Source organism: Lontra canadensis, unplaced genomic scaffold (assembly GCF_010015895.1).
Source record: "Lontra canadensis isolate GAN:19392208 unplaced genomic scaffold, GSC_riverotter_1.0 scaffold1, whole genome shotgun sequence".
In the NCBI taxonomy this organism is placed as follows: domain Eukaryota; kingdom Metazoa; phylum Chordata; class Mammalia; order Carnivora; family Mustelidae; genus Lontra; species Lontra canadensis.
This window is the reverse complement of record NW_022630995.1, coordinates 125,318,195-125,325,078: the sequence shown is the minus strand read 5'-3', so window position 1 is coordinate 125,325,078 and position 6,884 is coordinate 125,318,195.

Genomic DNA, 6,884 nt, shown 5'->3' with positions numbered 1-6,884 from the left:
TATGAAAATACTAAAAAAATGGTTTAGAAGAAAGCAGCATCATTAATATATTTCCTGAGACTCTTCTCAAAGGGTCTCAAAGAATAATGTCACTTGTTTTTTGAAATTTTTAAATTATATTCCTGACATTTTCATCATTTATACTCATATCTCTTTACTAATAAAAACACTCCAGATTAATACCTTTTTGGTATCTATTTATGTATCTATTTATTTATTTTAAAGATTTTATTTATTTATTTGACAGAGAGGGAGAGACAGCAAGAGAGGGCATACAAGCAGGGGGAGTGCAAGAGGGAGAAACAGGCTTGCTGCTGAGCAGGGAGCCTAATGCAGAGCTCAATCCCAGGACCCTGGGATCATGACCTGAGCCAAACGGAGATGCTCAACTGACTGAGCCACCCAGGTGCCCCTCTTTTTGCTTCAAATATCCATACAAAACCATATTTTTTTTCTTAAAATGTTTACCTATAAGTTTCCTGAGAGCAGAGACCTGGTCTTATGGGCCACAGAACCTGGCATATAATACGTACTTAATACATGTTTATTGAATGAGTGAATTAAAGATATTTTTTAATTGGTGAGTTTTAACTGACTTAAAAAAAAAAAAAGGATCACCTTCAACTTTAGTCCAATGTATAATATTGAGTTTATTTAAAAGCATCAATATGGGGCACCTGGGTGGCTCAGTGGGTTAAGCCTTCGTCTTCAGCTCAGGTCATGATCTCAGGGTCCTGGGATCTAGCCCTGCATCAGGCTCTTTGCTCAGTAGGGATACTGCTTCCCCCTCTCTCACTACCTGCCTACTTGTGATCTCTCTCTCTCTCTGTCAAATAAATAGACAAAATCTTTTAAAAAAAATAAAAGCATCATTATAGTTTTCTACTAAATAAAATACAGTTTCTCCCACCATCCTCTGCTAAATTGGGGTCACTGGGGGCAACTTGGTCTGCCTCAATCCAAGAGTAATTAGGAGATTAAAAGCAGTTTGGGAAGGCCAGAACTGTCTGGGATTTAGGGAGGAGGAGATCTCTGGGGGAGGGGTTGCCTTCCCCATGATGGCATCCTCTTAGCAGCCCCACCCCCACCGCCTCAACCCACACAGGAAGATCAGCTGCCAAATGCTCCAGGCAGGTGGACGGGAAAGAGATCCACACAGGCTTGATCTCCAGGGAATAGGGTCCTGCCCTGCAGGCTCTCTGCCAGGGTGTGGTGGTCCTTGACTTCTGCCTCAGAGTTTGTTTGTTTGTTTGTTTTAATTTAATTTAATTTTTTAAAATTTTTTATAAACATATAATATATTTTTATCCCCAGGGGTACAGGTCTGTGAATCGCCAGGTTTACACACTTCACAGCACTCACCATAGCACGTACCCTCCCCAATGTCCAGAATTTGTTTTTAATTCAAGTTTGATCACCACTCATCTTCTTGATGGTGTCCTTGGAAGTGGCATAGACTACTTTGCTCTTAAGGGGTGCAGGCTCAGGGACCCAGAGGATAAGGAGCAGGTCCTCTTTCTGAGTCTCTTTATTAAATTTTTACACATTACCTTTTTTCCTAAGGTGGGTGCCTTTTTATGACATAGGGTGTCCGGAAGAGTTATTGATGAAAATGGGACTCAAACCCTTATCTATGCATTTTTCCAGCAGGGTTGCAGCTATTAGAGACGTGGTCTGCGAGCCTCTTGCCATCTAACCTCTCAGGCCCTGCGAAGTCCATCTGGACGCGCTGTCTGTTACAGGTTACAGTTCTGCTTCACAAACAGCTTCTCAGTGGCTTTTGGATCAATTCTTTTCAAATCCTCCCTGGGGAAAAAAGGGAAAAGGAAATACATTTGCCTTTTACATTATGTAGCTGATGATTTAAAAAACAAATAAACACTGATTACCACTGGAAAGATTGTAGACAACTACAAAGCATTTGTTCTGCACATCATTCCTTCATGATTCTGAATATTTTTGGCAAATGCCAAATTAGCACAGTGGCAAAGCTGCATAACAATGACTCTATAAGCCAGGGCTGAGAAATAATAGAAACTGAAAACATCTGACTGGCCACAAATCAATGATTTCAACAATTTTCTTTTACTTGTAAAAATGCAAGCAATCTCAGGCATGAGTTAGTATTTTTAGAGTCCTAGTTATAATAAGATCCTTTCATTTCTAGACTCAATTAAGAGATTAAAATTATGTAGAAAGGACCAAGCATGACAATGAACCTCACTTCACCTTGATCATGAGCACGAATAATTGATTTTTTTCCTCCCTAGTGATATAAAAATACTGGGGGTGAGATAATTAAAATTCTTCTGCATTAAAAAAGAATTGAGAAAGTAAAATATAAAAGAGATTTTTTGGGGGAGAAAGGACCTTAGATATATAATCTAGTGTTTATTCAACTGTTCTTATCCTGCAGAGGAGGAAATTTAAGCTCAGAAAATTTCATTTCACAAGAACAAACTTGAGAGAGGAGGCTATAAATCTCAAAATAGATTACAGTAAGAATTAACTATCTGCAACACATCTACCAAAGGGAAAATATGCAAAACATAGCCCCTTACTAAACACATGCTCTAAACCCGTGGCCAAAGATAAACTTCAAATAAACACTGCCCACCTTTTCTGCTACAGAATTATTATCAAATTATCAGAATTCCAAGTCTATTAGTGATGCAAAATAAATATTAGGACTGGAGGAAAGTATTCTAGTTGGTCCTTAGTGGCCAAAAAAAAAAAAAAAAAAAAAAAAAAGATAAATGTTATGTCAGGGAAAAGAATGACTTACACAACTTGACTGACCAATTTTTAACACCTTGGAAAATTAGCTTTATCATTCTCTTTCTCTTTCTGTCTTGTCTGTCTCTCACACATTCACCATTATGTATTTTTTTTATCTGAACTATTTGAGAGTAGGCTGCTTATGTCAGGTCCCTTAGCAGTTAATGTTACAGTATGTATTTCCTAAGAACAAGAACATTCTCTTATAACCACAGTGCAGTTAGCAAATTGAGGAAAGTTAGTATTTCCGTCTAATCTACATCTTCCCCTTGTACATAACTAATTACCTTAGTATCTAGTTTATTCATTCTTTGCTTGTTTTTGCAAAAATAAGCATATTTGCATATGTTTTCTTACTTCCTGAAATAGAATTGCTTATATGATAAGTCAATTAAACATAAACAAATAAAATGCAAAGCTAATTTTGAAGTAAAATTATTTTTATAGATTTTGAAATATTTTTGCTCTTTCCTATGTCTTCTATCCTTACTTCTTTCCTTCTTTCTTTCCCCATTATTTGGCACAAGGCAAAGTTAATTTTACAAGGAAATGGTGCTGTACAAAATGAGGAATTGATGAAAGGTTCCAAATGGAGAATTAAAAATGATCAAATTTGAGATTAAGGAAGCCAACTGTGGCTGTTGCGTGAAGGGGATAATAAAATGGGGAGACATTAGAGGTTGGGGAGGCCAAGTTAAGAGGCTATTGAGATTTTTCAGATAAGAGATATTGAGAGCCTGAATTAGGGTCTGCCTGAAGGAATAGAAAGTGGTGAAAGTGCCCAGCATCTGAATTTGGAGAATGAACAAGAGAAGGAAGTTGGAGATTCTACAGGGTTTTATAGTCTTGAAGGATATTACCATCATTGTCTGGATTGGGACACAGGGAAGGCATAGATTTGGGGGGGGGTGGGGAGAAGATGAGTAGTTTGGTTGTGAAACTGATGAGTTTGAGGTATTGGTGTTCCATCCACATGGAGAGTTCCAGGAAGTGATGTGATGACATAAAACCACATAGGGAAAACACAGGGCACTATATAGACTGGGTGTTAAGAGAATGGCTTGCTCTGTAGTTTCATTTCATTGTTTTCATGCAGAGCCATCTTCTTTCCTTTGAGCCCTTACACAGGTGGGCCTTCAGTGAACAAGTGCTGATGACTATAGGCTTTTTCATGATTAAACTGGGAACCGAAGCTGGAGCATCACAGTCTTGATTTTATTTCACATAGTTGCATGAACTATTTGAGTGTAGTCTTGATAAAGGCGATGCTCTGCCACAGGCATTTTGTAATAATGCATCATGGTATCTGTAAAGAACTCTGACTGTTGAATTTTTGTCATATTCTCCTGGGAAGATCTGAGTGAGATCTGAGAATATATGTGGGAATGAGCACAATTCAATGTCCAGCCCCACACCTGTTCATGGAGAAAACACGTCACACATTTTTTTTGGAAAGAAGTCAAGCTTCTATTGTTTTTAAAATTCTTTCCATGGAGAATAGATTTTATTTTTCTCTACATATAATTTTCTGTTGTACATGGAAAGGAAATGTTTTTTCTTGTTTCTAGTAAACAGTTATGCATAGAAAATGGAAAACCTTGTTTGAAAGAGAAATGAGTCTCTATTTTATCCTCTATAGCTAAGAGAAAGGACAGCTTTTGTAAGTATTCTCCATGCCCTGATCCTGCTCTCTGCTCTCTCCTCTATGGGTGTGGTATCTGTGACTTGTCAGTGCCTAGATGGGCCATAAATACATAAGAAGAATCCCAGCACAGAATGTATCAGAGGGATGAAAGATACTGAAGTAAGAATGGTGATAATAATCCCTCTTATAGATGTGTTGATGAAGGCAAGCACATTCTTGTGACGACAGCCTTGCTATCCTCTCTTTGGCCAACACTAGGAGTAAAATTGTTAAGAACTCAGAGGTCCCAGGAGCCCAGTACTCACTAAGGAATTCTGACTCTAGCCCTAATCTCTTACCAGCATGACCTGTTTACTATTTTTAAGGAGGGAAGAGGCAAAGGAAGAGAGAATCTTATGTGGGTTCCACACCCAACATGGAACCCGGTAGGGGCCTCAATAGGGGGCTTGATCTCACAACCCCGAGATCATGACCTGAGCAGAAATCAAGAGTCAGACGCTCAACTGACTGAGCCACCCAAGTACCCCACATATTTGCCAGTTTTAACTCCCACCTTACAACTTGACTTGAGCTCAGTTGATGCCACAGCGTAGTTCATTATGATAATATTTGCTTCAATTCTTACACTGTATGCAACTTTTACACTAGCCTGGGACCTGTCAGTTCTCTTCTTTGTTCTTATCTAAGAAGAATTTGTGATTTTTCTGGACTCTCACAAGAGAAACAGATGTATTCTAAGTAGTAAGACACATCATCTTTACCGTGATAGGAGAACTATGATCATATTCATTCATATATATTTTAGCATTGTGTGAGTCTGTACAATTTCATTACTTTACTTCCACTAGACTTGCCTACTGTCTGTTTGTGAACATGAGCATTTGAGCATTCCTACCACTTCGTCTCATTTTGTGTCTTTATCCTACCTCCTTTCTTCCCACGGTTCCCTCTGATTAATGCCCCAACACTTTCCATCTACCTGTATATTTCTTAACTTTCTAGATTTAACTGAGATAAATTTTGTTTTAATCCCCTCTCCTCCTTTTAAAAATTACAGTCATATTTTTCTTACTCAGAAATTGTATACTGCTTCCTATTTGTGTTATTTATTTGACAACTGTACTGGCCTGTACTATTAGTTTCCTTTTTCTGTGTCTAAATCTTGACTTTCTAAATAAATGTCATCAGGAGAATAATGACCAAACCCTTGGGCTTTGGAGCTTGACAGACGTGGGCTTGAATCCTTGTCTTTGGCTTAAATAGCTCTAAAGCCTTCAAGGTACTTAGTCTCAAACTTCAGTTTTCTCCTCTGGGAAATGTGCATAATCATTGAAACCATAAGGTTGTCATGAGAAGTAAGTGAGATAATATATATAAAGATTTAAAACAATGATTAAGAATTGGACCAAATGTTTGCTCAAAACTATTTTTTAACTGATTTTTTAAAGTTGTTAAGTCCATAAATTAATCAATCAAATGGGGGTTCAATGTTTGGTGAAGAATGATGCACATTAAGGTGATAATTTGGTTGGAAAGCACTGGTGTATATGCTAGATAAGATTATTTCAAAATAGAAACCCTTTTCATAGAGGGCTAATAATGACGTTAATAAATGCCATTCCCTCTTGTAGCACTATCCTACCTCCCTTCTAATTGTCAGGAATAAATCCCCACACAATGGCAAACTGCCCTGCCTTTTCTTGAGACTAAACAAATCAGCCTGGGTGGCATGTACATATCAGTGTCATGGCTCCTTTGCCCAAGAGGCAGTACGAACTGAAAATAAATTTGATTTTTTCTCCCACTAGAAAAATGAAGCCTCATATTTTTCAAAAAGAATAGGTAGGACCACCTCACTGAATGCCTTAAAGGAGAAGTCACGGTGCTGTCTCAGTTCTTTCCAGGGTACACAGAAACAGAGGGGACGGATCTTTTCTTGTCCCCAAGCTGCTTCCTAGGACTTGTCTCATTCTTGTCAGCCTTGTTTTTAAAAACTAGACCCTATTTCTTTTTTTCTTAAAAATGTTATTAGAGGGGCTCCTGGGTGGCTCAGTGGGTTAAGCCTCTGCCTTCGGCTCAGGTCATGATCTCAGAGTCCTGGGATGGAGCCCTGCTTTGGGCTCTCTGCTCAGCAGGGAGCCTGCTTCCCCCTCTCTCTCTGCCTGCCTCTCTGCCTACTTGTGATCTCTGTCTGTCAAATAAATGAATAAAATTTTAAAAAATGTTATTAGATAAACTGCCTTGAAAGTTCTCTTCTTGGTTGTGTTTCCACCATTTCTGCTGCTGGCCTTTAAAGTTGTGTCCCAATCCAGTTTTTTTGAATTGAACCTCTTCCCTTACCCTTTGAAAGATACAATTTGCTGTGTTTATTTTATTTTGTTTTTTAAAAAGATTCTATTTATTTATTTGAGAGAGAAAGAGAGAGAGAGGGGGAGAGAGAATGGGCAGGAGGGACAGATGG